Source organism: Ricinus communis, chromosome 9, assembly GCF_019578655.1.
Source record: "Ricinus communis isolate WT05 ecotype wild-type chromosome 9, ASM1957865v1, whole genome shotgun sequence".
Lineage (NCBI taxonomy): Eukaryota > Viridiplantae > Streptophyta > Magnoliopsida > Malpighiales > Euphorbiaceae > Ricinus > Ricinus communis.
In genome coordinates, this window is record NC_063264.1 from 21873529 (window position 1) to 21891161 (window position 17633).

At 32.2% G+C, this 17633-nt stretch overlaps 1 long non-coding RNA gene across 1 annotated transcript; it reads right to left on the minus strand.

Annotated features, from left to right (window-relative positions):
• Positions 1–11855: 11855 nt before the first annotated feature.
• LOC125371047 lies at positions 11856–14097 on the minus strand. The gene is made up of 2 exons (XR_007217234.1): positions 13877–14097; positions 11856–12338 (listed from the first exon to the last, which is right to left on the minus strand). It is a non-coding gene; the product is annotated as an uncharacterized LOC125371047 (long non-coding RNA).
• Positions 14098–17633: the final 3536 nt, after the last annotated feature.

Here is a 17633-nt window from a genome sequence, read left to right on the forward strand (position 1 = left end):
TTTGTGTGTTCGGGCTCATGACAATAGTAGCAGATAACTCCCCCTTGTTCTGGAACCCGATTACTTGAACTTCCCCCTTTATTATGTTCCTACTGAATTGCCCAGAATCAGTATTTCGACTGATGAGGGCATTAGTCCGCTGAGATGGAGCAACTAATGGGGTTGATTCATTGCGGACAATCCTACTAAAAGTCTCCTGCAACATTGGAATTTGGGGACTGGAAAGAATTTGAGATTTTACCGACTCAAATTCAGGACGAAGACCAGCAAGAAAACTCATTACAACTATTTGTTCTCGTTGAGCCTGTTGGACTGTCACATCAGGACTAAAGGGCAATAAAACATTAAACTCCTCATAAGTACGCTTAAAGTTCATAAAATAAGCAATGAGAGATTGATCTTGCTGTTCAGTACGATGAAAGCTCCGGCACACATCATAAATATGAGAGATATTGCCTTTACCCGAATACATAAAATCCAGATAATCTATTAATTCCTTAACATACTCACAGTGATCAATGAGAGGAAGTATTTCACCTTCAATTGAGTTCCTTAGCTGTAAGAATATGCGGGCATCATCTGTTAACCAAGTTTCCTTGGTATTGTCATCCGGAGGATTATCTGTCAGGTGATAAGCATTGTTGATGCTTCGTAAATACACACGTACAGTCTTGCTCCATCCACGAAAATTGGAACAATTTAATTTTTGATCCGTAATTTTCGTCATTGCCGGAATGATATCAGTAGTGACAGAAACTGATTTGGTACCACTCATGATTACAACAGTAGGCAGCAGAGAACAAAATGGATAATTGCAGTGTCCAAATAACAAAGACACAGGCAACAAAGAAAGAAACACCACAAGAATCTCACAATCGCTTTGCTCACTAGGCGGGAAAATTATTTTAACAAATGATTGCTCACTTGGGGCGGTCAAGCAAAGGAGGATCGGGATAATCATATTAGGCTCCGATACCATGTAAAAGTAGAAAATAAATATGAAATTGTTGTGTTATCTATTGATCATGGAAGTATATATATATATATATATATATATATATATATATATATATATATATATATATATATATATATATATATAATTGGAGAAGTTTTTATTCTAGAATATTCTAATCTCCGGAATTATCTCTAATTAGTAATACTCTATTATTTTAGAATATTCTAATCTCTATAATTATCTTTAATTAATTATACTCTATCTTCTATTAATTACTCCATATTCTATAATATTCTAGATTATTCTATAACAATAGTTAAAAAGCCTTTTTCTAGGGTTGGGTCAACCAGTCCCACTTTATTAACTTGAGATTTAATGGCCCCCGTTTTACCTGGATAAATAAGCAGAGTGATCCTTGGAATATTGCTCAAAGAATTGATAGAGCTTTCACTAAATCTGCATAGTGCCTCCTGTTCCAAAAGGCAGTGTGTTGCATGAAGACTTTATAGGCTTTGATCACAGACTTATGATCTTGCTATTTGATGACACACATGTTAGGAGGAAAAAGTTGCTTTAGATTTGAGGCAAAGTGGATGGAGTTAGATGCCTTTAAGCCGATCCTAAAAGGAGCATGGTCATTGGATGTGCCTAGTTCTCATATGTATTGTTTGGCGAGGCAGTTATAGGTGTATAGAGAGACCTTAGTCAAGTAGGACAGAGGGAGTATGCTTAATTGAGGAAAGCAATTTAGGAAATCAAAAGTAAGCTCCAAACTATCCATGCCTCACTTTTTTCAGGGGAAACTAAAGCTCTTAAATCCAATTTACTAGTGGAACTAGATAAAGCGTGGAGGATGGAAGAATTATTCTGGTACTAAAAGCCTAGGGACCGAAACACTAATTTCTTCCATACAACAACTATACAAATAGGCAATTCAACCAAATTCTTAAGATCAGGCAAAATAATGGTGACTGGCTTGAGGAAGCAACTCAGATTCAAGAGGAAATCCTGAGCTTCTTCAAAGGGTTGTACACTACGGATATTGTTAATATTCATCATGAAATCCTTTTTTCTCTTTCTGTTCATGTCACTAGCCATATGAGCCAAGCCTTAACTGCATCAGTGATTGATAGTGAGATTAAAGAGGCCGTGTTTAGCATGGGCCCCTTCAAAACTCCTGGCTTGACAGGTTTCAAGGAGTGTTTTACCAATCAAATTAGGGTATAGTGGGTTCTAAAGTATGCTTAGCTGTAAAGTCGTTTTTCTCTGAGGGGTTTCTTGCTTAAGAAATGGAACATGACTAATATAGCCTTAGTCCCCAAAACTAAGTCTCCTGAACATGTCTTATAATTTAGACCTATGCAACTTCTGTTATAAAATTCTATCTAAAATTATGGTAATGAGACTGAAACCCTTCCTTGCCTCTCTTGTCAGCCCCTTTCAAGCTACTTTTGTCCCTAGTATGGATATTCATGATGCACTTAGGTCTAATAAGAATAAAGGATTTAAATATATGGCTATTAAACTTGATATGCACAAAGCCTATGACATGGTAGACTAGATTTTCCTAAAAGTGGTACTAAGAAGGATGGGTTTTCAAGAGTCCTTTATTCATCTAATATGTAGTGTGTCTTTACGGTCACGTACTATGTCCTTTATTCATCTAATATGTAGTGTGTCTTTACGGTCACGTACTATGTTATTATTAATAGTTCATCAACCCTTTATTCAAGCGATCCAGAGGATTGAGATAGGGAGATCCATTATTCCCTTACCTATTCCTCCTTATTCTCAATGCCCTCTCTTATACTCTACAACTAGCAACAAACATGTGTGCATTAGTAGGAATGAAACTGACCAGGAGGTACTTTCCTTTAACCCATCTGTTGTTTGCTGATGATACCTTGCTTCTCAGTAAAGTTACTGAGCAGGAAGCTAGAGTCCTAAGGCATATTCTCCAAGTGTATGCTGAATCATTTGGTCAGTGCAATAACCCCTAGAAGTCGTCAATCTCCTTTAGTAGCAAGGTTAGTAGTCTGGATAAAAATGTCATCTTGAGTGCTATGGGAATGAGCCTAATGGAAGGAAATGATAAATACATTGGTCTTTCCTCAATCTGGGGGAGATTGAGGGAAATGATAAAGGGTTTAAATATTTGGCTATTGAACTTGATATGCACAAAGCCTATGACATGGTAGACTAGATTTTCCTAAAAGTGGTACTAAGAAGGATGGGTTTTCAAGAGTTCTTTATTCATTTAATATGTAGTGTGTCTTTACTGTCACGTACTATGCTATTATTAATAGTTCATCTACCCTTTATTCAAGCGATCCAGAGGATTGAGATAGGGAGATCCATTATTCCCTTACCTATTCCTCTTTATTTTCAATGCCCTCTCTTATACTCTACAACTAGCAGCAAACATGTGTGCATTAGTAGGAATGAAACTGACTAGGAGGTACTTTCCTTTAACCCATCTGTTGTTTGCTGATGATATCTTGCTTCTTGGTAAAGTTACTGAGCAGGAAGCTAGAGTCCTAAGGCATATTCTCCAAGTGTATGCTGAATTATTTGGTCAGTGCAATAACCACTAGAAGTCCTCAATCTCCTTTAGTAGCAAGGTTAGTAGTCTGGATAAAAATGTCATCTTGAGTGCTATGGGAATGAGCCTAATGGAAGGAAATGATAAATACATTGGTCTTCCCTCAATCTAGGGGAGATCGAAGTCTCAGGCACTGAAATTTATTTTGGATAGAATTATTAGCAAAACTCGAGGCTGGAAGAGAGCCCTTTTCTCTAATGTAGGGAGGGAATTTATAATCAAGGCAGTTATTTTTGCTATCTCAACATATACCATGGGTTTTCTTAAAATTCCTTAAAGGAATATGTCAATGCATCAATAGCTTTATTATGTCCTTTTGGTGGGGGCAATCGACTGAGAAGAGGGTTCTTAGGTTTGAAAAATGGGAAATAATGGCTAGATTGAAGTTCAAGGGTGGCATAGGTTTTAGGACATGGAGAAATTCAACATGGCCCTTTTGTGTAAACAGTCTTGGAAGCTGGTCAGGGACCCCAATGCCCTTTGGCCTTAACTTATTAAGGCAGTGTATTATCCCAACGGGTCCTTTTAGTCTGCTTCTAATGGAAGTAGACCTTCTTAGGCTTGGTCTAGCATGTTGAGCGTTAAACAGTATCTGGAAAGGGGTTTCAAAATCAATATTAGGAACAGTAGATCTACTAACTTATGGCAAGAACCATGCCTACCAGCTTATCTGGGTTTTAAAATCAGCTCTATTAAACCTGCTGATTGCCCCTAAAGTCTTAGTTTCTAATTTATTGGATCATAAGAGATCTTGGAACTTGAACATTATGCAAAAGCTATTTTCGACCTTTGAGTGCAAGGCAATCTGTCAAATTCCTATAGGTCCTGCGAGCATGGAGGATAAAGTAGTGAGGCATTTTGATAAAAGAGGCATTCTTACAGTCAAATCTGCTTATCATCTATTCTGTAACAGCCTTAATTGCAGGAATAGTAATAACCAACCTTCTTGCTCTAGCTCCCAGGACCAAGAACTTTGGAAGTCAATTTGGAACCTATCTACTATCCCAAAGATTAAGACTTTTATGGAGGGCAGCTAGGAATTGTTTACCACCTCATTAATTTGTTCAAGAGGAAACTTAAAGAGTCTAAATGTGCCCGTCTGTGACACTCAAGAAGAGTCAATTGAGCACTTGTTATTCTTATATGATCATGCCAGGGCCTCCTGGCTGGCATCCAATTTAGGTTTTCTCCCTTATGTGAATCACATATCCTTTTTCATAAGTGGTGTGTGGACATGAGTTCAAGTCTTAGAGGGAGGAATGATAAAAAACTACTCTTTAATTATGCTGCACTATGTTAGCGTATATGGAAGAATAGCAATACCATAATTTTGAAAGTAAACGTCCTAACTCTTTATCTATCGTATCTAGGGAAATGAAGTTGGTGCAGGAGTTTATATCGGCTAGAGATTCCTCTACAGCTCATGATGGCCAAAGTTCCTTCCGAGAGGATGTTTAGAGCTTGCCCGCCTCAAAATGGAGCCCCTCTCTAGTAGGACGAATCAAGTTCAAGATTGATGCCGCTATTAGACCACATGAGGATGTAGTGGGTAGAGCAGTAGTTTGTAGAGACTCAAATGGAAGGTTTTTGGATAGTAGAGCCAGGAGAATCAGAGCTTCTTCTCCGCTTACTGCTGAAATCATTGCTCTGAAAGAGGCTGTCTCTTTAGCAAAACTATATCTCAATTATAATTTTCTTTTTGAAACAGCTAATCTTATTTTGTGTAAAATTATGAACAATGATTGACTTCCCCCATGGGAAATTGATGCAATCATCCAGGTCATGAGGGAGGACTTCTTGTCCTTTACATTCTTTTCTATTTCTTTTATTTAAAGGGTTGGAAATAAATATGTTGATTGTGTAGCTTCGGCAACTTTGAACCAGACTATTCCTAATTGTTGGATGGCTACCCTACATGTTCCTTTTGTTGCCCTATTAAAGGCTGGTCTTCTATAAAATTTTATATTGTTCAAAAAAAAAAAAAGTAGAGGTAGCAAATGGGTAATATATAAGAATTAAATGGATTGTAAAAGAGTAATAAGAAATGACCCTTATTTATATAGGTTGGATTATATTGGATATGGATACCCACTAATGAATTCTCTTATCAATTTTTTTTGAATTATTTTTAAAACTCTTCTTTTTAAGGTCTCAATAACAATTTTACCTTCAAATTAAATGAGTTTAAAAAATATTACTTTCATTTACAAAAATACTTTTTTTTAAAACACTAATAAATTTATAAAACAAATATTATCTTTTTCAAAAAAATAACATGACATGATATATGACATAACCATTTATTGAAAAATAAAAAATATAATTTTTTTTTTGTATTATTTCTTATACTCTTTTTCTTCTTTACTTATTTTTTAAATTTTAAAAATTATAACCTATATTATCAATGTAATTACATTTTTCCAAATAGCTTATATTTTTAGTTAATTAAAGAAATACACTTAAGATTTTAAAGTTTTAAAAATGCCACCGTGACATGCTTTAACCACTATTTAGCTTGGATGTTTTCTATATCTCACTTATTTATTAAATTAAGAAAATTTAAATATCAAATTGTCAAACAATTCTGATTACATATTTAAAGAAAGAAAAAAGGAATGAATGAATCGACGAATGTTTAGACCATCATGCTTACTCTTTTTTATCACTTTTAAAATTCATTACTTGAAATTTTTATTTTTTTTCTTTTTCAATAGAATCATTTTTTTTGATTGATTAATGAATTTAAGGAGGATTTGATTGATTAATAAGTGATCTTCATCTTGTTGATCATCTTTTAAATTTACGATTCTTTTACTTGTTACATAACTTTTGAAGAAAAATTAAGGGTGAGCAAAAAAATTAAGTCGATCGGAATCTAATCTCAATAGCTTCGATCAATAGAAAGTAAATTATAAAAATATTTAATAAAAGATATATAAAATTTAAATTTTAATATAAAACTTAAAAAGTTTCAGTTTAACAATATTTATGTCCCTAAATAAGTTCCCTTAAAGCTCGCACACAAAGATTAAGGAATATACAGTATTAAATTATCTCAATTATAATTAAAAAATAATTTTATATGAGTAAAATATCAATTTATTAAAATACATAAAATTTCTATAAAATCCTTTTTCACTTCAGTGAGTTTTTTTTTCCTACTCCATTAATACTTCTCACACAATGAATAAAAGTAAAATTAGAAAAAAAATAATTAATACTCCATTAGTTGCTTAAAATAACACTTTATTTAAAATAAGAAAAAAGTCTTCTAAATGATACTTATTTCAGAATGGAGAAAATAATATATTATAACTTATAATGGAGATGAATAGCTAAGTAGTTTAATTAAATTCATCAAAATTTAGTTTAATAATAACTAAAAAAAAATTTAAAAATAAAAGAGATTTGTTATATGAGGTTCTTTTTAAATGGAATTTATCATGTTTGTTATTCATAGAAATAAATAGATACATCTTAACATATAATTATATCACAATAAAAATAATAAAAAATAAAAAAGATAAAAATAATTTCACCAGAAGTTCTTTTGTGTCATGTTTGCTTCTGTTTAATAAATATATCATTAAACTGATAAAACATCAAGAAGCTACAAAAAGAACTTTATTGGAGATAAATATATCATTAAACTGATAAAACATTAAAAAGCTACAAAAAGAACTTTATTGGAGAGAAAGTGATATTAATAAAATCACAGAAACAAAATTGAGAGAAATAAAAAAATTACCAGTTAAATTTATTTATAATAATAAAAATTAAAATAGTTCACCAAATTTCGGTATTAATAATAAAAAAACTAAGGTCAATAATAATAATAATAATATATTTAAATAATTCATTTATTAAAAATAATTAAATTATCACTAATTGGGTAAATAAAGAGATAAAAATTTATATAAGTTATATAAATTTGAGTATCCATATAAACTTTAAATGGGTCATATATAAATAAATGAGTTATTTAAGACTACTCTCTTCATATTCAATCCACACCCACCCCTACCATCCATTTCCTACATCTATCCCTAAGGCAACGTTTCAATGTCCTAGACCTGCTGATCTAGATATTTCAATTTCGGGACATTGCTTATTTTTTGTGGATGCATCATTTGTTGCAGCAACAAAACAAGAAGGATTGTTGCTGTTGTTTTTATTGAAGATTGATTCAAATTTTGTGATGTAGATCAACTTTTTGACTTAGTCCTATTCAGGCTAATTTCTACTTCCTTATTTTTCTCTTTTCAATTTTAGATCATATTCTTGTTAGTGCCAATAATATTTCTATTTATCGAATTAGTTTATTATTATGTAAAGTCTATTTAAGAATATGTTAAGTGCTTCAATGATAAATGAGTTTTTATACATCAAAATATATTAGTTTACATTGCCTTCTTATTTTTACAATTTTTTATTATCCATTCTTTATTCTTTCATGATCTTTATCAAAGACACCCAACAGTTTTAACTCAACAGGTTTGTTCATGAGAGCGGCTGTCTTTCCAATTTCAGAGGCTATGGCTATAGAGGAAGGATTCATGCTAGCTTAGCACCTAAGAATCCAACACTGCTCTATTTATTCGGATTGTGCTAATGTTGTTTCTTTGTTAAATGTCTCTCTTTCATGGCATTCTCATTTGGAAACTTTGATTAATAATTGTCTTACTCTAAATAGCTTTACTTTTCATAGTATTAATAGGAACAGTAATTCTGCAACTCATTGTACTGCTACTTATACACTTCAGTGTGAAGTGTCTCTCTTTTGAATTGTTTGCTATCCTATTATGTGGCTCGCGTTTGTAATTTCGGTTGATATGTTCTCCTCTTGATGAGATTATGTTTCAGTCTTTCCCTAAAAGAAATCCTAATTAGGGCTTTCGTTAAAAATGGTTTTAACTCCTGGCTTTTGTTTGATCAAACACTGCAAAGATGAGCATGAATGGAATAAGGTACAGACAGTACCAGAGCAAGTTCCAGCGCCGAAGCCAAGGCCATCCGCATGGTGAACGAACTAAAAAGAAGGAAGTGAATTGGATGCCAACATTGGTTGAGTTGATTTAATTTGGGAAGTGCAACTTTGGATGATAAGAAGGCAACTATATTTGGCCACTCACAGTAGACTTATTAGCGAGAGGTGATGAAGGGTGTTAAAATGGCGAAAAGCAAACCATGGGAACTATATTGGAAACATGATTTGAGCTTTTGGTATCTGTCATATTCAATATTATGCCCATTAGGCAGTGGCTTGGCTACTTCTCTGTCTAATAATTATTTTTACACAAAATATTGGTGCTCTTTCTTCTCAGCTATATTCTTTTTCAAAAAGATTTCTTGTTTACATCATGATACTAAAAGTTGGTTTGTTAAAGGGTTTGAGGATTATCTATAATGTATATAAGAGAATATGAGAGAATTTATAATATAAAAGGAAAAACCCATTAAGTTGATTTAAGTCAATGCTAATTGTTAGACTCAAATTAAAATTGATTTGTTTTGACCCATTCCCATTTTTTTTATTTTTAATCTTTGAGTCCATAGATTTTTATATAATATCAGAGTCTCATCGTAGACTTATCCTGAAATCCGTTTAACTTATGGATCGTATAGTTTAGAATCTTAGATTTATATTGACATTTGAGCTAGCCCGGTCCATACAATATTATCAAATACAAGTTGCACTTGAGGGGGAAGTGTTGAAAGGGAAGTGTTGAAAGATGTGAGAATTATCCCACATCAGATATATAAAAGAATATGAAAGAGTTTATAATGTAAAAAGGCAAGACTGAAAGTTGGAGCTACATGAATTCCTTATGCCCCGTGAGAATTTTCTCATGCCATATGATATGTGTAGTGTCAGTAGATGTAAGACATTGTATTCCTTCACGGCCCCGTGGCATGTGATATATGACTTTTCTTTTCATCACTCTTCTCTCTCCCTACCCTTCTTACCCGCCACCCCCTCACATTCACACCCAAAGGATAATTCCACCACCAACTGGGCCACTAAATCACTCAATACAGTTACCAAAATCCTATCCTTTTTTAGTTTAGGAAAAATTACTGAACTTTGTGTTATTTTCTTATGTTTGAGTAAGAAAAAGTAATCTTCAATCACTTTTAATGGGTTAAAAGGGTGTTATCCTTTGAATGTAGATAGTTGATTAGTTATGGACATAATAACACTTGGAGGTTCGGATGCAAGTGAGCAAAGTTCAAAGTATTGTTCATTCTAATGCAAATGCAATACATTTCACAACATATGGATTACATCCCATAGCAAAATAGTATTTAATGTAGCTTAATCGAGCATGGAAAATGATTCGTACTTTGGGACAATCATAGTCATAAAAATATATCTATTATAAAATTATATATTTTACTTTTATAAAATAATATTTTTATGTTGGGATGTCACGATGTTATAAAAAATGAGATGTTAGCTATGAAAATTAATTATCAGAATATTACTGATTATGAAAATACAAAAGTCTAAGATTATCACAACAAAGAACAGATTTTACTATAGCCTAGGTATGAATATGTTAGATAACTGTGACTCGATTGGTGAAATAGTATCTCTCTCCAAAAAAAGCATCCTACTTCACTAGATCCGAGATGTGATATGGTTTTGCAGATTGGATCATCCATATAATATACAAAAAGAAATTCCAGATTGAATAAATCGGTGAATAAGAATATTTGTCCATTTGTAATGGATAAATTTGATCTTTTATATAACCAGATACATAAGGATATATAATATATTAACAACAATCACATCTAGATTCAAAAATCAAAATTTCTCCAAAGATTTCTCTGTCATTTTATCAAACACATAATGAATAATGCTTAATTATGTTTTGTTTGCCAAAATAATAGCTTTACTCATATACGTAATGACCATTGGCTCAATACATCTTTGAAAGATGAACTTTTATGTATAAATTTTGTCTGAAATTAAATTACATTAGGTTGAACGAAATGGGTTTGTCGTTAAGTCATTAACAAACTCAGTTAGAATCGTATGGTTTTGACTATGTTCATCTCGATTTTAATGCACTAAAAGAAGCTAATTAGTGAGTATATATTAGTGATAACAAGTGATATCAAATGGTGAGGTGTGGCCGGCGTTATGTGGCTATAGTGATATAATGATAAATTAAAAGTTAAAATTGTTATCAAAATAAAAGAAAAGAATTCAATTGAAAAAAATTATTGTTCTTCTTTTTGTTGAGAATTTGGGATTGAAATGAATTTATTGAGGCGGTGTTAACAAACAAGTTTAATGGCAATAGCAATGAGGTATGGGTTTGGTTATGTTAAGAAATGGTTGTAGAACTATAGAACTTGGGCTTGTTTTAATCTACTATTTTAATCTTTATTTTGGTTTTGTTTTTGTTTATATTTTTTATTTATGCTCTCACCATTTAAATATCAAAGCCATTAAATCTTGAATATTTTAAAGAGAACAATAAAAGAAAAAAAGGTAAAGAATCCATGAACAGAACAAAACACAGGTCTAAGAATTAGAATTTATTTTCATAAAGAATTTCATAAATGGTTCCTGCGATATTAAATTTTTTAAAAAATTTATAACAGTGCTAAAATAAAAGAAAAAATTTCAAAAAGATAAACAATCAATTTAGTTGAAATGGAATGAGAAGACAAATCAAGAAAAAACTTCAGAAGCAAATTTCGATGAGAGAAAACTTAAGAGTGGAAAAATTAAAAATTGATGCTAGTTAATGTTTAAAGTCTGTATGTTCGGTAAGTGAAAATGAACTTTAGAAACTTAAGATGTACTATAATATGTATGGATGAAACCCATGCGGGATGCCTCTGCAAGTAGAGGGCACGGGGATAGATGCAAGATCCTTCAAAATATTATATATATATATATATATATATATATATACATGATATTATATAATATATAATATAAAAAAATGTAATAATAAAAATAAAAATATAATAAATAAAGAATTTTATTTTATTTTAATTAGGATATTCACTTTATAATTTATAAATATAATAAAATTTGTCAAGATAGTGGATGGAATTTCATGGAAAAGAGAAATCCCACCCAATAATATGAAATAAGTAATATATATATATAAATAGTAATAAAATTAAATATATAATAAACAAAAAATAATTTCTATCAATTTAGAATAGATTCAACTACTACTTTCTAATTAAAATAGATTGCCAATAAGAGTGGCGAAATCCCATGGCAAATGAGGAAATCTAATTATATTTTAGGGACAATGAAGTGCATTTCACTAGAAATGTATTATATTTTGAGCATAGTCACAGATATTGTCTTACAAATGCATTACACGTCACTAATAGTATAAAACATCTAAAACAAAAGGTAGTACATTTTAATGATAATGAAGTACATATTAGTTATAGTGAAGTAAATTTCATTGATCATGTAATATGTTTAACTGCACGTATTGAACCTTGAATAACAAATCTAACACATGAAATGCTAATATGTAACTAGAAAAACAACTATATATATATATATAACTAACAATGTAAATATTATACTTAAAGTATTCACATTATATTTTTAATTCTTAATCAGTAATAACCTCATACAAAAATATATTACATTCATAAAGTTCTTTATTAATTTTCTCGGCATGCAATAGTCCTTTAAGACCTATTCTATAAATCTGCTCCATTTTTTTCTACTAGCAAATCTTTCACCAAGTCATGCAATACAAAAGGTCTATCTCTCAATGTTGGGCTCTATAACAAAAATAATATAAAAATATATCATATCAGTTGATTTAATATCTTACTATTTTAAAGAGTATACAAACATTGCTACTAAACAATTAAATATATGCGATAGGCTTTTTTATTTCTCGCAGATGAAGAACTTTTTTCCTTTTCAATCAAAATATTAGTACTGTGAGAGTCCATGTTTATTACATATATTTCATTTACCCATATCTTGTTGTCTTACTACTTGAACGTGTTTGGGTACCATTAACTTGAGTAAAAAATATAAATTATAAGTGTTTATATTTCGACAATAAATTATTTACTATAAACGCACTAATCAAATACTCCACGTTATTTTTATATTTTGAAGAATAAATAACTATAAATTTTGACAAACCGGAAAATATACAAAAACAACATTACAATGAGAAAATAAATACTTCCAAATAGAAACTAACCTAATTGGGTGAAAGTTTCAGTCTTACAACCCCCCAATTAAGGATCTTTTAGTACCACTTATCACAATCAAGATACTTCAATCTCATATTTTGTGCCAACTTACATTGAAAATGAAATAAGATAAGAATCTAATTTTACTCAAAGTTACTATCAATTATGGAGTAACATAAAATTTTAAATAGTCCATGAAAAAGAACTAAAATAGAATTGATCTCCTAAAATACTTTAAAATGTTTCACAAATAGCACAGAATTGAAACAGTTTAAAAAATATTAATTGTAAAAGTTGGTATTAAATCTTTTGAATATCAATAGCAATAGCAATAACACATTATAATAATAATATAGTCTCAGGTGGTGGAGAAGAGCGAGGAACTTATTTGGTTTGGACAAGTCTAATTGTTGTATTGCCAAATTTTGAAAAAAAAAAAAAAAAAGTTATTTCAAGGCCTTAGTGGGGTTTGCTAAGTTTTGAAGAATCAAACAAAATATGTCCAATTATTTATGGAAAATCTACTCTTTCAAATTCATTTGTAGGCATATATTGGTGTTCTCTGGCACAATAAGAGTTTTGCCTTTTGGGATAATAATCTTTCATTTATTTTCAAACTTAATTTTCAAACTTCAATCTTATTCTAAACTGAAATGACGTAACTAATACCTCCAAAATTAGCAATAGACACTAGTCTCGTCTTCAATACTAAAAAAAATCTAAAAAAACTAAAACTCTTTCAAGAATAATAAATGACCAAGATGAGACCTTTTTATTTTCTCATAAAGAAAAGGAACCAGAAGGTCGAAATCACTAAAAAAGTATAAAATGAAAGAAACCAAGTAGCTGAAATTTGAGAAATGCAATTAAAGATCAAAACTTCTCCAAAAATTTATCTCCTAGTCATTTTATCAAACACATAAAATGCATGATGTTTAACTATATTTTTCTTCCAAAATAATTTCTCTACTCATATACTTCAATAATCATTGCTCAATATATCTTCAAAAAGATGGGTTCTTGCTTAAATTATTTTTGCGAGGCAACACTTGAGAACAAATACCATAGCTAAATATATTGCTAGAAATGGAAAATTTAATAGAATATACCTTTTTTTCAGTTAGTCGGCTCACGGAGGAGATTTCGCCATGTAAGAACAAATCAACGACATTTGTGCCAATGAAATTTCACTATTGCCGCTCCTTTATTATGGCTTCTAGAAGAGTTGGCAAATGATTTTTGTATAGATAGAAGGTTGTAAAGGATGTGTAAAGAAATTTGCAAATGAATAGTTTCAGATAAGATTCTTCTTACAAAGAAAGAAATATTTTCAAACTGTAAGTTTTACTATATATTTAGAAATACTTAAATACCCTTTATATAAAATACTTTCAAATACATCAAAATATAATCATTATATATATTATATATAGTGGGACCTACTATTTATATCCTACATTAAAATATGGCCTGAGACATGTCTCGGGCCATGCTAAGTATATAAAATGAATAGCTAATTGCAGTCTTGATTTAGGGAGGATCTACTAGGATCTTGACTGCGACCTACAAAATGAATTGTCTCTCCTATAAAGTGTCAACGCAAGCAAAAACTAACATGTCTCAATTAGTGCTTCTTTCTTCATCTTCTTCTTTTTCTCTTTTTGCTCTTAAAGGTAAGTTAAAGAAGATCTCATCATCAAAGGGGAAGACAGATGTAATTGAATCACAATCTTCCAGTTGTTTGTAAAAGATTCTTTCAAGTAAGAACTGTTGATATTTAGGGATTTGTGTCTCTCCCACATTTTTAAGTTATTAATTTTTGAGAAGTATTTCTCCCACATTGTTAAGTTAACAATCTTGAGATACCTTGCAAGCCTATATAATAGAGGCCTCACCTTGTTATTCAATTATCCCAAAAATAAGAGAAAAATATTAGAGAGTTAAGCAATTATTTTTCTCCTATTATAAAGAGAGAATTTTAATGTTTTCTCCTTTATAAATAGAGAGTTTGTAACTCCTATTATTTTCTTATAGTAAAATTCTTCTATCCTTGCTCGTGGTTTTTACCTTAATTTGTTTAGGGGTTTTCCACGTAAATCTGTGTGTTCTATTGTGTATTTTGTCTTACTTTATCTTTATTTTCTCAAATTATTAGCTGTGATTTTGCTCTATCAGGTTCATATTTTTCTACAATTGGTATCAGAGCTTGGTTGGCAAGAAATTTCTTAAAATTCGGTGGTTGCAACTCAGTCTGATCTTTCACATCAGAAGAGAGTTTTTTGAGGTTTCTTTGGTGCAAAAGAGCTTGTGTGGAGTAGTAAGAATACTTACAATTTAGAGAAGGTTCTGTCTAAGGAGATTGGTATTTAAGAGGTCCGCTTGTGACCCTCCAGTCTTTTCTGGGAACTTACCTAGTGAGTTGTGTTCATTACTACGGTTCATTTTACAAGCTAAAAGGCACCATTTGTGATAGAAGCAATGGCGGCAAAATTTTAGATTGAAAAGTTCAACGGCAGTAATTTCTCACTGTGGAAATTAAAGATAAAGGCTGTATTGAGAAAAGACAATTGTCTTGTGGCTATCGGTGGGCAATCGACAACACTCATGAGATGATAATAAGTGGAACGAGATGGATGGGAATGCTATTGCAAACCTTCATCCCGGCACTTGCAGGATGGGATCTTGTCCAGAGTATGAAGAAAAGAAAAGCGAAAGGAGATTTGGGACCACCTCACTAGACTGTACGAAGCCAAGTCATTATACAACAAAATTTTCCTTAAGAGGAAACTTTACACATTAAGAATGTCAGAATCTACTTCAGTGATAGAGCACCTTAATGTCTTGAATACTCTATTTTCTCAACTCACATCTTTGGGCTATAAAATAGAGTCACAAGAACGTGCAGAACTTCTACTCCAAAGTCTACCTGATTTGTATGATCAACTCATCATCAGTTTGACAAATAATGTTGTTACCGAAATTCTAGTCTTTGATGATATAGCAGCCGCTATTCTTGAAGAAGAAAATCGGCGAAGGAACAAGGAAGACAAGCAGGCAGGTTCACAACAGGTGGAAGCCTTGATGGTGATGAGAGGGAGATCAATAAAACGTGGTCCAAATGGGAGTCACAATCATGGTAGATCAAAATCAAAAAGTAAGAAGAATTATAAATGCTACCATTGTGGTAAGAAAGGTCACTTGAAGAGGGATTGTTGGATTCTGAAGAATTCCAATCCTCAAGGAAATGTGGCATGCACTTTGGATGATGGAAATGTATTGTGCTGTGAAGCAGCAATATCAACTGAGAGTAGGAAAAGATTTGCTGATGTATGGCTTCTTGACTCAGGAGCAACTTATCACATGACCTCTCGAAGAGAATGGTTCCATCATTATGAACCTATCTTAGGAGGATCTGTGTATAGTTGTGAAGATAATGTCTTAAAAATCATAGGCATTGGAACTATCAGGTTGAAGATGCATGACGGTACAGTCCGCACTATTCAAGGAGTGCGACATGTGGAAGGTCTGAAGAAGAATTTGTTATCTCTGGGACAGCTGGATGATCTTAATTGCATTATCAAAGTTCAGAAAGGAATCATGAAGATTAGTTGAGGAGCGCTTGTAATTATGAAAGGAGAAAAAATTGCTGCTAATTTGTATATGTTTTTGGGAGAGACTGTGCATGAAGCAGAAGCATCTGTTGCTTCAAGTAGTTCAAGCGAGAGATCTGCAATGGTGTGGCATCAGAAGCTTGGACATATGTCTGAACAAGGCATGAAGGTTCTTGCTGAGAAAAATCTACTTCCTAATCTCACAAAGGTGTCATTACCCTTTTGTGAGCATTGTATAACAAGCAAGCAGTATCGACTACAGTTCAATACATCCAATTCTAGAAGCAAAGATGTTCTAGAATTAGTTCACTCTGATGTATGGCAAGCACCAGTTTCATCACTAGGAGGAGCTAAGTACTTTGTGTCCTTCATCGATGATTACTCCAGAAGATGTTGGGTGTATCCTATCAAGAGCAAGGGAGATGTATTTGCAGTTTTCAAAACTTATAAAGCGCGGGTTGAACTTGATTTAGGCAATAAGATCAAGTGTTTGAGGATAAATAATGGAGGAGAATACACAGGTAATGAATTTGATAGCTTTTGTAAGCAAAAAGGCGTTAAGAGGCAGTTCACTACGGCATACACTCCTCAGCAAAATGGAGTGGCAGAGCGGATGAACAGAACTCTGTTAGAAAGAACTAGAGCAATGTTGGGAGCTGCAGGCCTGAATAAGGCATTTTGGGCTGAGGCAGTTAACACCGCTTGTTATGTGATTAACCGATCTCCATCTACAACAATTGATCAAAAGACACCGATGGAGATATGGACTGGGAAGCCAGTTGATTATTCAAACCTCCATATATTTGGAAGTCCTGTGTATATGATGTATAATACCCAAGAAAATACAAAGCTGGATCCAAAATCCAGGAAGTGTTTGTTCTTGGGATATACTGATGGTGTGAAGGGGTATCGCCTGTGGGATCCCACTGCCCATAAGGTTATAATCAGCAGGGATGTAATCTTCTTAGAAGATAAATTGAAGGGAGAAGATGATAGCACTTCAAAACAAAATTCAGAGACTACAACTATACAGGTGGAAAGAAAGTCTACAGAAGAAGATTCTTCCGAGCGGCACCGAGCACAAGAGGAAGAACCAGTCGAGTTTGAAGAGCCAGCCGAGTTTGAAGAGTCAGAACTTGGAAAGGGAAAACGTATAAAATTTACACCAACCTGGCAGAAAGATTATAATATAGGCAGCAATGTCGCATACTGTATTCTAACTGAGGAAGGGGAGCCATAAACTCTCCAAGAAGCA